The 21,684-nt window shown below is 36.6% G+C and overlaps 1 protein-coding gene across 10 annotated transcripts in view; it reads right to left on the bottom strand.

Moving 5' to 3' along the window:
* Positions 1–21,684, bottom strand: part of LOC111164621 (platelet glycoprotein 4) — a 148,467-nt gene that overhangs the window by 32,908 nt on the left and 93,875 nt on the right. For 3 of the 10 annotated variants that reach the window (XM_089917761.1, XM_089917760.1, XM_089917763.1), the window contains one exon: positions 3,962–4,084. The exons of 3 other annotated variants lie outside the window; for them this stretch is intronic. The gene's annotated coding sequence lies outside the window, so the exon portion shown is untranslated. Of the gene's footprint in view, positions 1–3,961; positions 4,085–13,782; positions 14,078–20,570; positions 20,857–21,684 lie in introns of those variants that run through there. 4 more of the 10 variants (XM_089917762.1, XM_089917759.1, XM_022554382.3 and 1 more) reach the window with 4 other exon arrangements.

Raw genomic sequence — 21,684 nt, forward strand, 5'->3', positions numbered from 1 at the left:
AAAAGCAACTAGATTGTGTCAGTATGTATTTCACTTAGTCTTATCTTTGGAAGAAAACTCTTAGTGGAATAAGTAGATCCTATTGTAACAAAGTTAATAAGACTTTATTATTCAAATATTGAAAACATACTCATTTGAGCTATTTTGGTTGCAATCGCATTTTTTATAATGGGGTTGACCTGACATCAATAAACAGAATGTGCTTTGTAGCTTATAAACAAATATTCCCTACTTCAAAATGCCCCTGGCCAAGGAAAACAAAAATGCCAACAGAATGGAGGCTACAGACAAAAAAGAGGCACACGCAATATTTTTCTCAACCTTGTAAGTAGAATAATAATTATATTTTGTTATGGGCTCAGATTTTCCCTCCGTAGCTTTGTTGTGGTTGAAGTACCACTCTGATGATTTTATTAGTAGTTCTTTCCACTTGAGGAAACATTTAGTTTTTTTAAAATATTAATTACATAGCTAAGAAAATAGTGTTAAGACTAATGTTAAGAAAATAAGACTTTTCCCCAAAATGGAAAAAGATGTTATAAAATTTTTTCATGGCAATTTATTTATTTTTCATCCTTTAGGATTTCCCTTTACCAATGCCTTATAGCTAGGATACTTCCACTGGAAATCAGGATGAGCAAACTGATTCACACTGAGGTCCTCATGGCTAAGAAGCTTGAATAGTCATGAGTGTCACATGTTATTTTCCAATGTAAACAAAACACACAAGCCTAAACAAGTGATTTATTTTTCCTGTGGAATTTTATGTGTCCCTGAGCAAGTAGAGTTGGCTTTTTATTAATTGCTTGGGGGTGGAGGGGGAAGAATATACGCTACCTCCTATGGCTTTGGCCAGGATGGTCATAATGCAATGGAACAAATTATTTAAACCTGATAATAATGACTATTCACAAGTAGACTCTCCTTTGCAAAGGATAATTGTACAGCACCTTAAAATTTTTTTGAAGCATCATCCTTTTTGTTTTTGTTTTTTTCTGTTTTTTTATTTTTGCAGTACGCGGGCCTCTCACTGTTGTGTCCTCTGCCGTTGCGGAGCACAGGCTCCGGACGCGCAGGCTCAGCGGCCATGGCTCACGGGCCCAGCCGCTCCGCGGCATGTGGGATCTTCCCGGACCGGGGCACGAACCCGTGTCCCCTGCATCGGCAGGCAGACTCTCAACCACTGCGCCACCAGGGAAGCCCTGAAACATCATCTTTTAAACGATCATTGTAATTGCTGAGTAGAGAATGTCACCCAGGTGTTCTGTACTGTATACAAGTGATCATATTCAGGGGAGCTTATCAAGTAATATTTTACTGAATGCCCATTTCATAGACCATTCCCCAGTTCAAAATCTGCAAGTTATACTTAAGGTAGTCATCAAAATACAGGGATCGAGCCTGCTGTAACTGAGAGACTGGAGAATAAACTGAAGCGTGATGGGCTACTCACTTGTCTCTTGCCAGCTGACCTTGGGCAAGTCACTTAATAGCTCTATTCCTCAGTTTCCTCATGTGTAAAATAAGATGCTAAGATGAGATCCCCAATTTTTAATTTAGGCAGCTGAACTGGTTCTTCACTCAAATTCTTACATGGAAGACCAGGCAGAGTGACTTTGATCACAGCAGTGGCAGCAGTGGTGGGAACCCCAAGACCCTGATTCCTAACTTGGTCTCCCCACTCCCAACTAACACTATCCTATCCCATGTTTAGGAAACTTGAGGAGAATCTCTGTAGAAACAAATGGACTGCAATTCGTTAAAAAATTGGGACACGAAGTCCCGAGGGTCAAATTCTAGTTTTGTTTCTATAACATCATGAATCTATTAAAAAATACAACTCAAAGATAAAATCATCTCTTTCCGAAAGATATTGTATTTTCTATATAAACACCACTAAAAATTATTCAATATTAAGGTTATTTGCAATTCTGACAGAAGGAATATAAAATGAGTTAAACATTACAATTCTATGGTTTCTGAGATGGATAGAGGTGTGTATTATTTGCCCCTTTCCAGATCTATGCCATCACCTAGTTAAGAATCTACCTGACCTTTCCCAGAATCATTCTCCTTTATTCACGCAGCCCCACGGACTACAGGAAAGAGTTTCTGCAAGGGGCAAAGAGTCCCAAGGAAGTCCACTGGATGACCCAGGGGGCAACAGGTTATTCAATGTCTCTCTAAACCTGCAAACTCATTATTATGACTTCCAAGGACCCTGAGCCCAGAGATGTGAAGTCATGGGCAGACCTGGGTACTGCCTAGGCTCTGTCTGCTTTGAATTTAAAACTGAAGTGAGATAGTGTACACAGCCCACTGCTGTTGAGTCAAGTTCATCAGAAAACAAAAGTGTCAATAATTTTTTGGGTTGAATTGCATGGTTAGACAGTTCCTAGTCTGACACTGTCTGGATGATGCATAAGCAAAGATACAAGAGTTACTCTAACATTCCTGCATATGTGTACTGATATTTTCAACAGAAAAAGATTGAGTTTATCTAATTTTTCACATTTTCTATTGGCCGACATATTTTTGTTACCTTGATGTAAGTTTCCTTTTTTTTTTCTCTCTAAGAATAGGCAAGATATTTCACATGTGTAGTGTAGTCCTCCTTTATCAATGGCTTTGCTTTCCACAGTTTCACTTACCCATGGTCAAAAGTGGTCAAGTGAAGGTAACTGAACCTGTAGAAAGCAAAATCTTGGCTACAGGGGGACTACTTAGGGTTTGGTGCTATCTCTGGGTGCAGGCACCCAATGAGGGTCTTAGAAGGTATCCTCCACACCCATGAATATGGGGGAACTACTTACTTGCGTTCATTTATTATGCTTCAGTGCCCTGTCACCATAAGTTAAGTATTGCTATTATAATTATACTTTAACCTTATGCTTCATACTACAAAATTACAATTACAAGTTGACCCTTGAACAACACGGAGGGGTTATGGTCCCTGCAGGCAGTGGAAAATCCACATATAACTATACAGTCAGCCCTCCTTATCTGTAGTTCTGCATCTGTGGATCCAACCAACTACACATTGTGGATCAGGTAGTACTGTAGTATCTACGGAAAAAATTCTGTGTCAAAGTGGACCCACAAAGTTCAAACCTGTTCTGTTCAAGGGTCAACTGTAGTTTTATTCACCTGAAGCAAAGGAGGGACTAACAAATTAAGTAGGACATGAATTGAATACATAAAAGTTCAGGTTACTCAGGACATTCTATTCAAGAGCTTCATAAAAAAAGTATAGTTATTCCCCACTCTCCTCTCACATGTAGCCATTTAGAGCACATAAAATTTGTGTTTTGCACACATGGTTTTCTCAGTAGTACAGCTTCTTACATAATAAAATTTATTTTACTTGCTAATATTAGATTAAGTTTTATTCTTTACTGTTATTTCTTCTTCATAATAAGACATTGAGGAGAGGACTGGCGGTGTGAACACAGCCTGCAGGGGGTTAGTGCGCCACGGCTAGCCGGGAGGGAGTCTGGGATAAGGTCTGGAGCTGCCGAAGAGGCAAGAGACTTTTCCTTCCCTCTTTGTTTCTGGGTGCGAGAGGAGAGGGGATTAAGAGCGCTGCTTAAAGGAGCTCCAGAGACGGGCACGAGCCGGGGCTAACAGCGCGGGCCCCAGAGACGGGCATGAGACGCTAAGGCTGCTGCTGCCGCCACCAAGAAGCCTGTGTGCGAGCACAGGTCACTATCCACAACCCCCTTCCGGGGAGCCTGTGCAGCCCGCCACTGCCAGGGTCCCGGGATCCAGGGACAACTTCCCCGGGAGAACACATGGCACGCCTCAGGCTGGTGCAACGTTACACCGGCCTCTGCCACCACAGGCTCGCCCCGCATCCATATCCCTCCCTCCCCCCAGCCTGAGTGAGCCAGAGCCCCCGAATCAGCGGTTCCTTTAACCCCGTCATGTCTGAGCGAAGAACACACGCCCTCCGGCGACCTACATGCAAAGGCGGGTCCAGATCCAAAGCTGAGCCCCGGGAGCTGTGCGAACAAAGAAGAGAAAGGGAAATCTCTCCCAGCAGCCTCAGGAGCAGCGGATTAAATCAACTTGATGTACCCTGCATCTGTGGAATACATGAACAGACAACGAATCATCCCAAATTGAGGAGGTGGACTTTGAGAGCAAGATTTATGATTTTTTCCCCTTTTCCTCTTTTTGTGAGTGTGTATGTGTATGCTTCTGTGTGAGATTTTGTCTGTACAGCATTGCTTTCACCTTTTGTCCTAGCGTTCTGTCCGTCCCTTTTTTTTTAACTTAAAAAAATTTTTTTTCTTAATAATTATTTTTTATTTTTATAACTTTATTTTATTTTATCTTACATTATTTTATTTTCTCTTCTTTCTTTCTTTCTTTTTTTTTTCTTTCTACTTTTTCTCCCTTTTATTCTGAGCCGTGTGGATGAAAGGTTCTTGGTGCTGCAGCAAGGAGTCAGTGCTGTGCCTCTGAGGTGGGAGAGCCAACTTCAGGACACTGGTCCACAAGAGACCCCCCAGCTCCACATAATATCAAATGGCGAAAATTTCCCAGAGATCTCCATCTCTACACCAGCACCCAACTTCACTCAACGACCAGCAAGCTACAGTGCTGGACACCCTATGCCAAACAACTAGCAAAACAGGAACACAACCCCACCCATTAGCAGAGAGGCTGCCTAAAATCATAATAAGGCCACAGACACCCCAAAACACACCACCAGACGTGGACCTGCCCACCAGAAAGACAAGATCCAGCCTCATCCACCAGAACACAGGCACTAGTCCCCTCCACCAGGAAGCCTACACAACCCACTGAACCAACTTTAGCCACTGGGGACAGACACCAAAAACAATGGGAACTACGAACCTGCAGCCTGCAAAAAGGAGACCCCAAACACAGTAAGAGAAGCAAAATGAGAAGACAGAAAAACACACGGCAGATGAAGGAGCAAGATAAAAACCCACCAGACCTAACAAATGAAGAGGAAATAGGCAGTCTACCTGAAAAAGAATTCAGAATAATGATAGTAAAGATGATCCAAAATCTTGGAAATAGAGAAAATGCAAGAAACATTTAGCAAGGACCTAGAAGAACTAAAGAGGAAACAAGCAATGATGAACAACACAATAAATGAAATTAAAAATACTCTAGATGGGATCAATAGCAGAATAACTGAGGCAGAAGAACGGATAAATGACCTGGAAGAATAAATAGTGGAAATAACTACTGCAGAGCAGAATAAAGAAAAAAGAATGAAAAGAACTGAGGACAGTCTCAGAGACCTCTGGGACAACATTAAACGCACCAACATTTGAAGTACAGGGGTCCCAGAAGAAGAAGAGAAAAAGAAAGGGACTGAGAAAATATTTGAAGAGATTATAGTTGAAAACTTCCCTAATATGGGAAAGGAAATAGTTAATCAAGTCCAGGAAGCACAGAGAGTCCCATACAGGATAAATCCAAGGAGAAACATGCCAAGACACATATTAATCAAACTGTCAAAAATTAAATATAAAGAAAACATATTAAAAGCAGCAAGAGAAAAACAACAAATAACACACAAGGGAATCCCCATAAGGTTAACATCTGATCTTTCAGCAGAAACTCTGCAAGCCAGAAGGGACTGGCAGGACATATTTAAAGTGATGAAGGAGAAAAACCTGCAACCAAGATTACTCTACCCAGCAAGGATCTCATTCAGATTTGATGGAGAAATTAAAACCTTTACAGACAAGCTAAAGCTGAGAGAGTTCAGCACCACCAAACCAGCTTTACAACAAAGGCTAAAGGACCTTCTCTAGGCAAAAAACACAAGAGAAGGAAAAGACCTACAATAACGAACCCAAAACAATTAAGAAAATGGGAATAGGAACATACATATCGATAATTACCTTAAATGTAAATGGATTAAATGCTCCCACCAAAAGACACAGATTGGCTGAATGGATACAAAAACACTTGCTGTCTACAAGAGACCCACTTCAGACCTAGGGACACATACAGACTGAAAGTGAGGGGGTGGAAAAAGATATTCCATGCAAATGGAAACCAAAAGAAAGCTGGAGTAGCAATTCTCATATCAGACACAATAGACTTTAAAATATAGACTATTACAAGAGACAAAGAAGGACACTACATATGATCAAGGGAGCGATCCAAGAAGAAGATATAACAATAGTAAATATTTATTCACCCAACATAGGAGCACCTCAATACATAAGGCAAATACTAACAGCCATAAAAGGGGAAATCGACAGTAACACATTCATAGTAGGGGACTTTAACACCCCACTTTCACCAATGGACAGATCATCCAAAATGAAAATAAATAAGGAAACACAAGCTTTAAATGATACATTAAACAAGATGGACTTAATTGGTATTTATAGGACATTCCATCCAAAAACAACAGAATACACATTTTTCTCAGGTGCTCATGGAACATTCTCCAGGAAAGATCATATCTTGGGTCACAAATCAAGCCTTGGTAAATTTAAGAAAATTGAAATTGTATCAAGTATCTTTTCTGACCACAACGCTATGAGACTAGATACCAATTACAGGAAAAAATCTGTAAAAAATACAAACACATGGAGGCTAAACAATAGACTACTTAATAACCAAGAGATCACTGAAGAAATCAAAGAGGAAATCAAAAAGTACCTAGAAACAAATGACAGTGGAGACACGACGACCCAAAACCTATGGGATGCAGCAAAAGCAGTTCTAAGAGGGAAGTTTATAGCAATAAAATCCTACCTTAAGAAACAGGAAACATCTCGTATAAACAACCTAACCTTGCATCTAAAGCAATTAGAGAAAGAGGAACAAAAAAACCCCAATGTTAGCAGAAGGAAAGAAATCATAACGATCAGATCAGAAATAAATGACTAAGAAATGAAGGAAACGACAGCAAAGAACTATAAAAGTAAAAGCTGGTTCCTGGAGAAGATAAACAAAATTGATAAACCATTAGCCAGACTCATCAAGAAAAAAAGGGAAAAGACTCAAATCAATAGAATTAGAAATGAAAAACGAGAAGTAACAACTGACACTGCAGAAATACAAAGATCATGAGAGATTACTACATGCAACTCTATGCCAATAAAATGTACAACCTGGAAGAAATGGACAAATTCTTAGAAATGCACAACTTGCCAAGACTGAATCAGGAAGAAATAGAAAATATGAACAGACCAATCAGAAGCACTGAAATTGAAACTCTGATTAAAAATCTTCCAACAAAAAAAAGGCCAGGACCAGATGGCTTCACAGGTGATTTCTATCAAACATTTAGAGAAGAGCTAATACCTATCCTTCTCAAACTCTTCCAAAATATAACAGAGGGAGGAACACTCCCAAACTCATTCTACGAGGCCACAGTCACCCTGATACCAAAACCAGACAAGGATGTCACAAAGAAAGAAAACTACAGGCCACTATCACTGATGAACACAGATGCAAAAATCCTCAACAAAATACTAGCAAACAGAATCCAACAGCACATTAAAAGGATCATACACCATGATCAAGTTGGGTTTATTCCAGGAATGCAAGGATTCTTCAATATACGCAAACTGAACAACGTGATACACCATATTAACAGACTGGAGGAGAAAAACCATATGATCATCTCAACAGATGCAGAGAAAGCTTTCGACAAAATTCAACACCCATTTATAATAAAAACCCTGCAGCAAGTAGGCATAGAGGGAACTTTCCTGAACATAATAAAGGCCATATATGACAAACTTACAGCCAACATCGTCCTCAATGGTGAAAAACTGAAAGAATTTCCACTAACATCAGGAACAAAACAAGGTTGCCCACTCTCACCACTCTTATTCAACATAGTTTTGGAAGTTTTAGCCACAGCAATCAGAGAAGAAAAGGAAAAAAAAGGAATCCAAATCAGAAAAGAAGAAGTAAAGCTGTCACTGTTTGCAGATGACATGATACTATACATAGAGAATCCTAAAGATGCTACTAGAAAACTACTAGAGCTAATCAATGAATTTGGTAAAGTAGCAGGATACAAAATTAATGCACAGAAATCTCTGGCATTCCTATACACTAATGATGAAAAATCTGAACGTGAAACCAAGGAAACACACCCATTTACCATTGCAACAAAAAGAATAAAGTATCTAGGAATAAACCTACCTAAGGAGACCAAAGACCGATATGCAGAAATTTATAAGACACTGATGAAAGAAATTAAAGATGATACAAATAGATGGAGAGATATACCATGTTCTTGGATAGGAAGAATCAACATTGTGAAAATGACTCTACTACCCAAAGCAATCTACAGATTCAATGCAATCCCTATCAACCTACCACTGGCATTTTTCACAGAACTAGAACAAAAAATTTCACAATTTGTATGGAAACACAAAAGACCCTGAATAGCCAAAGCAATCTTGAGAATGAAAAACGGAGCTGGAGGTATCAGGCTCCCTGACTTCAGACTATACTGCAAAGCTACTGCAATCAAGATAGTATGGTACGGGCACAAAAACAGAAATATAGATCAATGGAGAAGGACAGAAAGCCCAATGATAAACCCACACACATATGGTCACCTTATCTTTGATAAAGGAGGCAGGAATGTACAGTGGAGAAAGGACAGCCTCTCCAATAAGTGGTGCTGGGAAAACTGGACAGGTACATGTAAAAGTATGAGATTAGAACACTCCGTAAAACCATACACAAAAATAAGCTCAAAATGGATTAAAGACCTAAATGTAAGGCCAGAAACTATCAAACTCTTAGAGGAAAACATAGGCAGAACACTCTGTGACATAAATCACAGCAAGATCCTTTTTGACCCACCTCCTAGAGAAATGGAAATAAAAACAAAAATAAACAAATGGGACCTAATGAAACTTAAAAGCTTTTGCACAGCAAAGGAAGCCATAAACAAGACCAAAAGACAACCCTCAAAATGGGAGAAAATATTTGCAAATGAAGCAACTGACAAAGGATTAATCTCCAAATTTACAAGCAGCTCATGCAGCTCAATGACAAAACAACAAACAACCCAATCCAAAAATGGGCAGAAGACCTACACAGACATTTCTCCAAGGAAGATATACAGATTGCCAACAAACACATGAAAGAATGCTCAACATCATTAATCATTAGAGAAATGCAAATCAAAAGTACAATGAGATATCATCTCACACTGGTCAGAATGGCCATCATCAAAAAACCTAGAAACAATAAATGATGGAGAGGGTGTGGAGAAAAGGGAACACTCTTGCACTGCTGGTGGGAACGTGAATTGGTACAGCCACTATGGAGAACAGTATGGAGGTTCCTTAAAAACCTGCAAATAGAACTACCATACGACCCAGCAAACCCACTCCTGGGCATATACCCTGAGAAAACCATAATTCAAAAAGAGTCATGTACCAAAATGTTCATTGCAGCTCTATTTACAATAGCCAGGAGATGGAAGCAACCTACATGTCCATCATTAGATGAATGGATAAAGACGATGTGGCATATATATACAATGGAATATTACTCAACCATAAAAAGAAACGAAATTGAATTATTTGTAGTGAGGAGGATGGACCTAGAGTCTGTCATACAGAGTGAAGTAAGTCAGAAAGAGAAAGACAAATACCGTATGCTAACCCATATATATGGAATCTAAGAAAAAATAACAATGTCATGAAGAACCTATGGGTAAGACAGGAATAAAGATACAGACCTACTAGAGAATGGACTTGAGGTTATGGGGAGGGGGAAGGGTAAGCTGTGACAAAGTGAGAGAGTGGCATGCACATATACACACTACCAAAGGTAGAATAGATTGCTGGTGGGAAGCAGCTGCATAGCACAGGGAGATCAGCTCGGTGCTTTGTGACCACCTCGAGGGGTGGGATACGGAGGGTGGGAGGGAGGGAGACACAAGAGGGAAGAGATATGGGAACACATGTATATGTATAACTGATTCACCTTGTTGTAAAGTGGAAACTAACACACCATTGCAAAGCAGTTATACTCCAATAAAGATGTAGAAAAAGAAAAAAAGAAAGCACATTTTACTCAAACATAAACAAAAACTAAGATATTGATATCTGTAATAACTTATTGCTTGCTTAAAGTACTTAAATTTAGAAAACAAAAAATAATCAAAGGTACAGGGAAGAAAACATATTTTTGAGACCAATAAGAAGAAGGAAGAGAAAATAAAAAGAAATGTTTTAAGATATCACTAATCCCATAACTTTCTTCAGTCTATATGGAGATCAGCTGTATCCTATCAGTTCACAGACATTAAGTCCTATTCCTTTTGTAGAATTCATGAGTATATGTACACGTGGCTGTTTCTTTTTTTGCTGTCATATCTACGAAATGTTTCTAGATGAACTTATGAGATTTATGCCATTCTACTATGTTGGAAACCTGGTGATAGGAACTGAGACTGAGCTATAAGAAGCGTCTCCATTAGTAGGTCAGAAAAATAAAGTTCCCAGAGAATCTGTAATTATTCCCATGTGCAGATAGAGCTGTGTTTCCTGGGAAACTCCACTCAGAAAAGGCATGGCCCAGAGGTACAGTTTCCTGGGATGTGAACTACGAAACTTTAACATTTTCAGATTATAACAGTATGTACTTGTACCATAAATGAGTGCCAGGACCTGAATGACATTTTCTAACTCACGAGTGAGTTAGAAATTTCCTATTCTCTCCATAAGCCTTCCTTCCACTTTTCCTTGGAATAGGATACCAGATCACACCCCTCTGTTTTCCACTAGACACACACTGTGATTCTTTTGATACACAGTCTTCCTCACCTAATAAATACAGTATCTGCCCACAAAACGCAGTTTTAGAGTTCTGGGGGTGATTAATTCAACAATAGGTTGAATATGAATGATGAAAATTAGCTTTCCAAATTAAGTTCCTGTTCACACTCTTACTTTATATGATATCTAGGTGTGTTTAAAAAGCCATGATTCCCTAGCCAGGAGGAAGATGCAGATTCACATCAAACTAGTTAAGTCAATCATTTAAATCTGGTTGTGTTTCATTATGTGGAAACAGAAGGGAATTAGACTAGTACTTATTTTACACACAATCCCAACATATAAAGATAGTTAAAAGAATAGCTATTCTGGTCAAAGTTGGCAAGAACTGTGGCCCTTTCCCCTTTCCAGTCACATCTCATTTGGGCTCTGAGTCATCCCCACAGAACCCAACAGCGATGTGGAAAATATTTAAATAACTAGATTAGGAGATCTCCGACACCTTCTCTTATTCAAGTTACCATAATCCTTTTAATTTATATGGGCATTTCCATCCTATCAGAATATACGGAGCTAAACATATATAACAGAAAAAAGTTTATAGACATCTATAATACAAAACAATAATATACTTTACTAAATTATGCCTTTCAAATATAACAAGTTAAAACTTGTTTTGGTGGTAGTCTTAGAAAATTAAAACAATAATTACATTGACTTTATTATTACACTAAATGTTCTACTAGAAGCAAACCAACCTTTTTGGGGTAGTTTTTGGAGTACTTGAGTATAGAGATTACTATAGGTTTGAAATGATTCTCTTAGAGTCATGTCCGTTTAAATAGGTTTATCTAGAGCCATTCTTTTGTTTGTTTGTTTGTTTGTTTTTGCGGTATGCGGGCCTCTCACTGTTGTGGCCTCTCCCGTTGCGGAGCACAGGCTCCAGACGCGCAGGCTCAGCGGCCATGGCTCACGGGCCCAGCCGCTCCGCGGCACGTGGGATCTTCCCGAACCGGGGCACGAACCCGCGTCCCCTACATCGGCAGGCAGACTCTCAACCACTGCGCCACCAGGGAAGCCCTAGAGCCATTCTTGATTGTTGAGTCCTAGATAGAAATGCTATTATCTCTTTTTTCCCAGCCCAACTCTTACTGTAAACAGTAGAATACTATAAGATTTGCAATTATTCTGAGCTTTGAATTCAAATAATTAGGTTCAATTCACAGTCTAACATTATAGTTTTCTGTGGCTCAGTTTTCTCTAAAATGTGTATAAATACATCATATATGGTTTAAAATGTCAAATAAAATTCAATGAGGTAATGAATAAAAATTCCTATCATAGCACATGTTATGTTATTTGAAATATTATTTTGAATAACCTAATAGTAAAATGTTATTGCAAATTGGCCAAGTATTATTTTTTAAAAATCTAATAAATGTGTATAAGTTACACAAAGAAGAATGATTATTTCCAAAACTCTTAGGTTACAGTAAAATCTGATGAAATAGTTTATTCTTATGTATACCAGGATTTAGAATATTATGCAAATGAAAAGGCAGCTTCTAGGTTAGACTAATGCCCCTTGAAACTTTCAGCCATGACTTGGGCCAGTGAATTAAAACACGTTTGGATTAAATCAGAAAATAGTTACAGAATCCATTCCTTCAGGAAGAAAAAAAAATCCACAAGTATTTTTTGCTAACATTTTCTTAAAAATTAAGCATAGCAACTATAACTCCCAAAATAAATTCCAAAATTTTTAGTACACTCTGTCCAATACCTCTCCAGTTGTAATTATGTTATTCCTCCCAGCTTAACTTCTGATGAGTTTGTATTGGATTTATTGTTCCGGTCTCATAATGATTTTGGTAAATGAAAAAATTTCTATGTATTTTTCCTCTCATAAAATCCAGTCCACCACTGGACTCTCTACATAACAAAATTTTTAAAAATTATTATTTTGGTTATTTTTTGAACGAATACTAAAAGCACTGTTTCTTTTCCTAATTTAAAACTACACAGTCAAGGACTGAAAAGTACATGAAAAGATTTCAAAAACATCTTTCAATATGTTACAATTCTAGAAACTGTTAGAAATATACTCTAGAGAATTTATGCCATTTACAGTTATGTATGAATTCACTTACTATAAATTACTATAAATTAAAACTTTTAATTTCTCTAGAATGATTTGTCCTCTAAACTTTGTATCATCATTCAAGAAAATAATTTGCTGATATTTGTAATAAGCTTCCTAAATATCCAAAAACTTTAATTTTGTTTTTTTATTCTGTTACCAAATTTTATATAATTTATAAACATTTATATAAATCAGAATCATTATTTGGAATTAATACAATTAACCATCCCCAGTAGCAATTACAATATCTTTGTTCATTTAAAAAAAATGCTTAATAAGAATGTATCCAAAACATGCACTGCATTTAACCATGTAAACAAAGTCAGGTTCACTAAAAGTTGTGAAATTAAGATAGAAGATTAAACAAAATAATGACTCTCTAAAATAATAAGTAGTTAACAATTGCATATTAGAAAGCATGTTGGCATAGAGTGGCAAGTCATTTATAAGAACTAATCCTACTATACTGGTTTTTATTTATGTTGATTTTCATTCATAATTTAAATTAAAAATCATGTATAAATAGCCTAAGTAGATAATGAAAGTTCTGCAATAATCAAATTGGATAGTACATCATTTTAAATATTAACAAATAAATATTTACAAATAAACATAAGATTTTAAACATCAAGAAACAAAATGTCATAGGCTGGTGGACAAGGTTTCAATATTTTTTTAAACATAAAAGGTAAGAAGATTGATAACTTGGAAAACAACACAAACCTACGTTTTAAAAAAAGCCTAATAACTTCAAGAAAACAGTTCCTGCTTGCTGTTCCTGTTCTATAACTTCTAATGGGTGTTTATATAGTAGTGTCATCTCCTATCATTTGGGAGATAGAAATCTTTTTATTTAAAAAAAAAATCATTATGACTTACCTTTAAAAAGGCTAAGAAGGATTTTTCAATCAAATGCTCCAACATTTGAACGGTCAATTCTTAGTAGGACCAAATGGTATTCTGCAGAAAACCCTACACTGAAATCCCCATTATAAAAAGTGTGAGTTTAAATATGCTTTAAGAAAAAAAAAAAAAAGAGAGAGACAGACAGACAGACGTCAGATCCCAGTGAGTGTTCTGTTGCAAGAGTAATTAAAACAACAAACAAACAAACAAAAACCCCACACACATCCCACCACTGATATGGCTCCTACAGGTCTATTTTTATGTTCTGGTAAGGACCCATTACCTATATCTGAGATCCTCTGCAGTACTTTTTTTTTTCTTTTGGCCATTTTCCCATCCAAGTAAGTTAGAGGCCAGAGAGACAAAAGGAACTAACTTGTTGAGTGGCCTCTAATATACTCTTTTACTACAGAATCATTATTCCAGATGATAAACTGGGCCCAGGGGTGGAAAGTGTAGATTGGGCAGAATTATCAGAGTCTAACTTTCCTGCTTGAAAACCTCATTTCATAAAGTTTAAACAAAATGCACTTTTCATAAATCTAAAGTGTGTTGAGCCTAATAATTGCGAAAACGACTGGAGACTCTGTCAATCAACAAGGATAACAAACAGACGTTTATAAAAGGAAATAGCCTATTGTTCTAACTGGAAGTTCTTCACTATTTATTATTTTCTCTTAGTTTTATAGAAGTTTCATGAGCACAGCAAAATCCTTCTACGAAAACCCCCCAAATTAAATTTCTCTTAGATCTCTTCAGTTAAAAAGACAACTGTTACATAACATTTAAATAATTCTACTATTTAGGATGACCTTTTAATATAAAAAAGCATATACTAAAGTTACTTTAAAAGAAAGTAATTATTTTAAAATCTAACCAAATCTTGCACTTTGGGAGGATAAAAAAGACCCTCGATATTAAAAATACATTTTTACAAAGAAATTCTCAGAAACATACAGGCAAAAATCAAAATCTTCAGAAGGTTAAACTGTCATCTATCAGACAGATCAGCTAAATAAATGCCTTTAAGTCAGCCTTGAAAGACAACAACCTAACAGTAACAGGCAGAAATACATTTAGTTCATCAGATTGTATTTAAACCAGTCCTCATTGGATTGCTTGTGCTGTCACTTCTGGGCATGTGTTGGATCCTCTCATTTGCTAGCTGTGCAATACAACTGGAAAGGAATCCAAAGCACTTTTTTCCCTCTAGCATTGCTTTCTTTCTCCAGGATATTTTTACAGACACATTTATTTAAAAATTAATAAGTTATAAAAGTCTTCAGGTATATTAGAATTTTTAAAAAATATCTGATCATTTAATTACAATAAAGTAGAAATGGCCTTGTGTAATCTCATTATGATTGATGCTTTTCATTTAAAAAGAATAACTTACAGAGATTTCAGATAATTTAAAAAGATGATTCCCTTATAATTGTGACCTTTTAACTTTGTGGTATTAATAAAAAGGTAGTATAAAAGCTAATTTAATAACTATTTTGATTAAGAGTATCTATTTTATTGTATTTAAGCTACTTTGATACTTTCCTTCTCAGCCTTCTCACAGATACACACACATACACACACCCTCCAGTGTGACAATTCAGAAAGAGTCCACCAACATAGGAGTTCAGATGCCATTTTAAACAGCATATCTTAAATATATTGAAAGGCTAGTTAAATTATTATTTTTTTAAATTTTGGTTGTGTCAGGTCTTGGTTGCAGCATGCGGGATCTTTCATTGCAGTGTGTGGGCTCTTCGTTGTGGCGCATGGGCTCAGTAGTTGTGGCACGTGGGCTTAGTTGCCCCGCAGCATGTGGGATCTTAGTTCCCTGACCAGGGACTGAACCCACGTCACCTGCATTGGAAGGCGGATTCTTAACCACTGGACCACCAGGGAGGTCAAGGAGAGTTAAATTATAATGAAAATTTGAACACTGTTAGAGAAAGATGATTCAGAAAAAAATACGTGTAAAATAGATGCCTAAGCTGACACTGAACTTACTTGGATCACTATTTACTCAGTAGCCTAATGCCATCCAAATCCTCTCTCTCTGGAGAGGAAAATGTCACACCCTCCCATGAGCAGCCCAAAGAATCAAATTTACATTCCCAGAGGCAGCTGTTAAGTGTTCAATCCCATAGGCAACCGTTCTGCGTAGCTTAGCACACAACACCCAGGAAATCTAGAGCTAAGTAAAATCTGCAACCATATATCTATATTTTGAGCAAAATATTCACCTTGAACAAGGCAGAAAACTGCCGCACCCATTTCTGAGTAATGCATGTTGGGGTTTTCATTTTAAAAATATAATGTATGTGCAATATTTTGAAGGGATATTTTTATATGAGGCTATACCTTGCCTTCTGTAAATCCACTACAGCACTAGACAAAATTTAGTAGAATGAAAGATAAAACTGTCAATATGCTTAAGTCAGCTTAGGCACAGTGCTTTGGGAAGTCGTTTTTTTTCTGGAAGACCACTTAGAATTTGGAATCAGACAGACATCCATGACTTCTGATGTTACCATTGCTAGCTATATTGACTGGGGATTAGGAGTTAAATAACTACTTACTCTTATTTTCTTAATCAAAAAATGGAGAATGAAGTCTTTATTGAATTTGTTACAATATTGCTTCTGTTTTATGTTGTGGTTTTCTGGCCGCGAGGCATGTGGGATCTTATCTCCCTGACCAGGGATCAAACCCACACCCCCTGCATTGGAAGGTGAAGTCTTAACCACTGGACCACCAGGGAAGTTCCCATATAGTTTTGTTTACTGTGCTAGGACACTAGTAAATAGCAGAAAGTGAAATGTAAAAGTATGTACTTTTTTTGGCAGGGGGAGTTTTACCAAATTTCTGTTCATACGTGTACACAGCAATGTGTGAAAATGCCCGTCTCACACTGGTTTACACTAAACTTTGTTTTTAACAAGTACTTATTTTATCAGTAAATATTTGAGTGAAAGTTCACCTATTTTCTTAAGCATATTGGCATTTATATTTTTAAATATTTGTGATAATATCTTTGTTCATCTTTTTTTTTCCCCTGTGGGTTTGTTTGTCCTTCCTTATTAGCTAGTAAGGCAATAGCCAGTCTTCTGACATTTGACAGTTTTTAAAACATTTTTGACTATTTTAAACTTTATTTTTATTGCATTTTTAAATTACTGACAATTTCAATTTTTATGCCATTAACTTTCACAGCAATTCCTTTTAGGTATTGTGTCATGCTTTGAAAGTCTTTCTCCAAGAATATAAAAAATAATAAACTTTCTTCTAGCATTTGTATGGTTTCAGAAAATCCTTTAGAACAGTATTTCTAGATGAGCTGATTCATGGAATTTAACACTTGTGAAATAAAAGAGGAAGAGTAAAGTATGTTGAGTAATTATAAACATTGCAACATATGTGAGAAGCAGACAATGTAGGCATAATAAGAGTTCTAGAAGAGGAATCACACAGCCCAAGTCCTGACCACAGCTCTTTTAATAATAATAGGTTTTGTGAACTGGGCAGCACACAGTCCTCATATTCCTGATTTCCTTTCTTGTCAAAGAGAATAACTACAGAGCCTACCTACAGCCTCAAGCTGAAGATCAAATCATATGTTAGATTTAAATTTAAAACGTAAAGATGTATGCAGATTCTATATAGTAGATAAAAAGTTTTAAGTGATTCATTTTTTTTACAGTCTAGCAAATGAAAAGAATTTTGGTATGATCTGCTTTGCAATTCTAGATTGTATGGGCAATCAAAGACCTATAAATTATGACGATGATAAGGTAACAGAGTTAACATGTACTGGGGGCTTGCTGTCTGCCAGTTGTTGAAATAAGTGTTTCACATAAGTTATCTCATTGACCCACCACACCACCTTACTATTTTCTTTAGACAACTAGTTGAGGTCACACAGCTAGCATGTGCCAAAACAAGGATTAAAACCCTGAAAGACTGACTGAAGAGCCTATATACTCTTTTCTGAAATAAAAAAAATATATATATAAATAAGTTCTTGATCAATACCTCATTTACGTATTCTTTTCAACCCATTTGTTCAAATTGAATAACAATTATAAATAACCTCCTCTTAGAAAATGATATCTAAGTACAATAAACAAGGAATGAACAGTGAACATATTCTGTAAGTGGCAGTTAACAGAATTATTTTGAGATTAGCTAAAACAAAATTCATTCTGAAGACCTATAACACATAACACTGTAAAGTATCTCAAAACATTAGTCACCAGTGTAAAACCAAGGCAAAATTCGTCTTATCACTTTAATCCTTGGGCTAACTAATCATGAAGATCTATACACACACACATATTTATGCACATGCATACGACACCTGATTGTGTGTGCTATACAAACAAATACCTAGTTTTTCAATTGCTGTCTTACATTTATGGAAGTATTAAACCAGTGGCAGGTTCTACCTGCTTCATGTGGTGAGGAGGGCCTTCACGTGCAGGAATAAAAATAAATATATATGTACATAACTTTAAAAGAGAATATTAAATGCACAAGACATAGCAGTACACGGTAATGCCAGCGAAAGCTTGAGAGATTAAAATGGAAGTTTTTAATATCACGTTTAAAGGAAAATTTCAAAGGACATCATTAAAGATAAAATGCAGAATATCAGGGTCATTAAAGTTTAGACTTAAGCTATGTCGTCTAATGAATAGAGCACACAATGAAAGTAAACTTACTGCATTAGTGATATAAAGTAAACTTCCCCCTATGTCTCATAGAAGTCATGGTAGGAGCTGTGTGTAAAAGACAGATTAAAGAGAGAGCACCTCTGTATATGTGGATAGTCTCATGTGGGCTGGGCCAGATCAATATGTAAATTTCACAGGCCTTCTAAATATGTTGGCGCACCTATCTTTACTTGAACTGTTTGCAAAATAGACTTAACTCTCTAAGGACAGTGGGGAAAAGTCAACATTTAAGCAATACTAAGAACCTTAAGGAAGTGTTAAGATCAGCATAGTTGTCAGGACAATTTGTGTTCACACATTAGAAAGGAAATTATTAGGGGGAAAAAACAGAAATCTTCAGGTAAAAGAATAACTAGACCTCAAAGCATGTTGTTATGAAATAATAAGAAAAAAATCAATTACAAAAATAAGCATTTAGCTAACCAAATACCAGAAAAAGGTTGAAAAAAATTATGTGAGCAATTAATTTATAATTTCACATGGCAGAAATATAAAATTCATTGAATTGAGGGTACAACAGAGTTTTGTGTTGAGAAATGTCATCTACACTATAAATAGTCCCTGAAGTGGGGTCTTAAAAAGGAAATCAATAAAATAATTTTAAGAAGGGTTACAGAAATCAATTTATACATTCACATTAGCTGATGGCTTGATCAAGGTGATATGCTATGAAAGGCTAAGAAGCTTTCATTGTGATGAATGTATAAAACCAGAAAAGAAATCAGAGGAATAATGAGACTTAAAGTGATTTTGTTCCATGTAGTAAATAAACAGACATACTAACCATACTAGTCTGTCTTTTAAACAATTATATTGACATCTATGCCATCTGACAATCTGTTAAGTTCGGAGATACACAGCACTTGGGTGTCAAATTCCTGAAAGAGTTAAACTCACATACATGCATGCATAGGCACACACGCACGCACGCACGCACGCACGCACACACACACACAGACACTTTTCCAGGGACATGGAAGCATACCTAATTAAATTCTTTTTTAAAGCTGAGAAATAAAATACTTTCTAAGAAGTATGTCACGTAACAGTAATTTATCTTAGAAATCACCACACAGGAAATAAGATATTTCTGATGCCTTTCTTTTTCTGTTTGTTTGCTTGAAAATGGAAAAGTTTGATCCTTCTGCCCTGACACTTTGAAGAAACATTTGGCACAAACCTTGCATTTGAGTGGCACAGCAGCTTCTGCTAGAAGCTTTAAAGAAATATTAAACAGCCTATCAAACCCTATAGTGAAATCAAATCATCATTTTCCAGGTTGGTTCTCAGTGGGCTTAAGGGAAGGATTTGCTTGTGGATAAGCCAGAGTTTTCTGTCTTCCAAGAGACCAAAGGGTTTGGTTTAGAGTGCTGCTTCTGAAATGAACTCCTTGGAAGAACTTGAAATAAATTCTTAAGATTTCCAAGAATCCATAAGGATTCAAAGTGGGAACATCCTGCTCTAAATGTATTTTTTAGTTTGAACAAAGCCTCGTGTAATAGTCTGTAAAAACAAAACAAAAACCTGTGTAACACACATACATACCCACATATAGAGTGTGTGGGTGTGTGTGGCTATATATCTAATATATCAAATAAAACTTCCAGAAGCAAATATTTTCCTGGAAATGTTATACATCATTTAAATTTCTTTCTATATATCTTATTTTCATGACTATATTCTATAAATCATAAACGTTAAAATCCAAACAGAATAAAAGTGACAGACTACTATTCTATCATGCATAAGGTAGATATCATAAAAATTCAGAATTCTAAAATATCAGAACCCTGCAACTGTTCTGCATGTTTCTCTGTGACAGTTGGTTATCTGCTTGAATGAAAGAAATGACAACTAGTCAGGGGTACAGTAAAACCTTCCCTTTAGTATCTGCACACTTAAACTTTGAATAATAGAGAAGTTCAACTTACCTATTAAACTTCATTTTAGCCCTAACGTTTTAGTAGCATCATTAAAGTTTGTTTCACATTAGGGGGCACTGACAATGGACTTGATAAAGGAATTTACCTTATGGTTAAGTAGAAAGAAATCTTCTATTCTGAAGTAGGTTTAAATAACATCAGCTGTGTCTTTATGCAAGTGTCTGTCATCCTCATCGTGCTCCAACAAGCGACCAAGGACTCAAATCATGTTCATTCTCACCATCCCCTTTCAGATTCCGGAAAGTTGCTCTTCTCTTTTGTCCGGAGGTTGTGACTTAAGTAAACAGTAGCAGGTTATGGAATCTGAATTGCTATGGAATGTCACCCTAAATGACTCTACTGGTCCTCCTAGTTTTGCACTGGTTGATTAGTACATGTATCCTCAGAGATTGCTAACACAACTGTTTTCCTGGCTTTCAGGGCCCAGGGCCCTCAGTTGTGGTATTTAGCAAGCAAACTGTCTTACTCCACATTGCTTCCTGTTCATGGGTAAAGACACAAATGTGAATCGAGATGTTTATGTTATCCAAGTGTGTTTCAGCGTACTCTGTAGTACACCTTTTGTTAAGGACACAGGGCTTTCCTGTTGAGAGTGAATATGCTGAGATCCTCATTGTTTTCCCAACCTGTGTGTACCAGGCTTGGGGCACCATCCTCCATGCAGCCCAAGGACTAAAAACATTTTCTGGACATGATCCAAGACTGTTGCAGGCCTGTTTTTCCTTCCATTTTCTACAACTCCTCAGGGGAAACTGGATAATCACAGTAGGTTGAAGAAATGAGGACTACAGCGATTAATATGTGGAGGTGAAATAAGCCCATAAAAACCATACCATTTCATGCAACTCAAAATTAAAAACCACTAAATATTTCCCATGTTATAAATAAGTCCGTCCCAAAATATTATTTTTATAAGTTTCAGTATAGACTTCTCTCCTCCACAAGATTCCAGTTTTCATTTTTCCTTCTTTTCTTCCTTGGTTTAAGTTGCATTTATCTGTCCTAGCTGATTTTTATTTGACATCTCATTTTTATCTTTCTAATAGTGTTTCAACATTAAATGTGGTTTTAGGTATGTAAGTTTGAAATTGCATCCAAATTAACTTACTGCAATTATACTTACAAAATCACAGCTATTCCTAAATTAGCAGAAACCATGAATTCATTTGTTCCTTCACTCTTTTATTTTTCTTAAACAT

Source organism: Delphinapterus leucas, chromosome 9, assembly GCF_059928025.1.
Source record: "Delphinapterus leucas isolate spDelLeu-1000000601 "Yukka" chromosome 9, BTC_Dleu_Yukka2, whole genome shotgun sequence".
Taxonomy (NCBI): domain Eukaryota; kingdom Metazoa; phylum Chordata; class Mammalia; order Artiodactyla; family Monodontidae; genus Delphinapterus; species Delphinapterus leucas.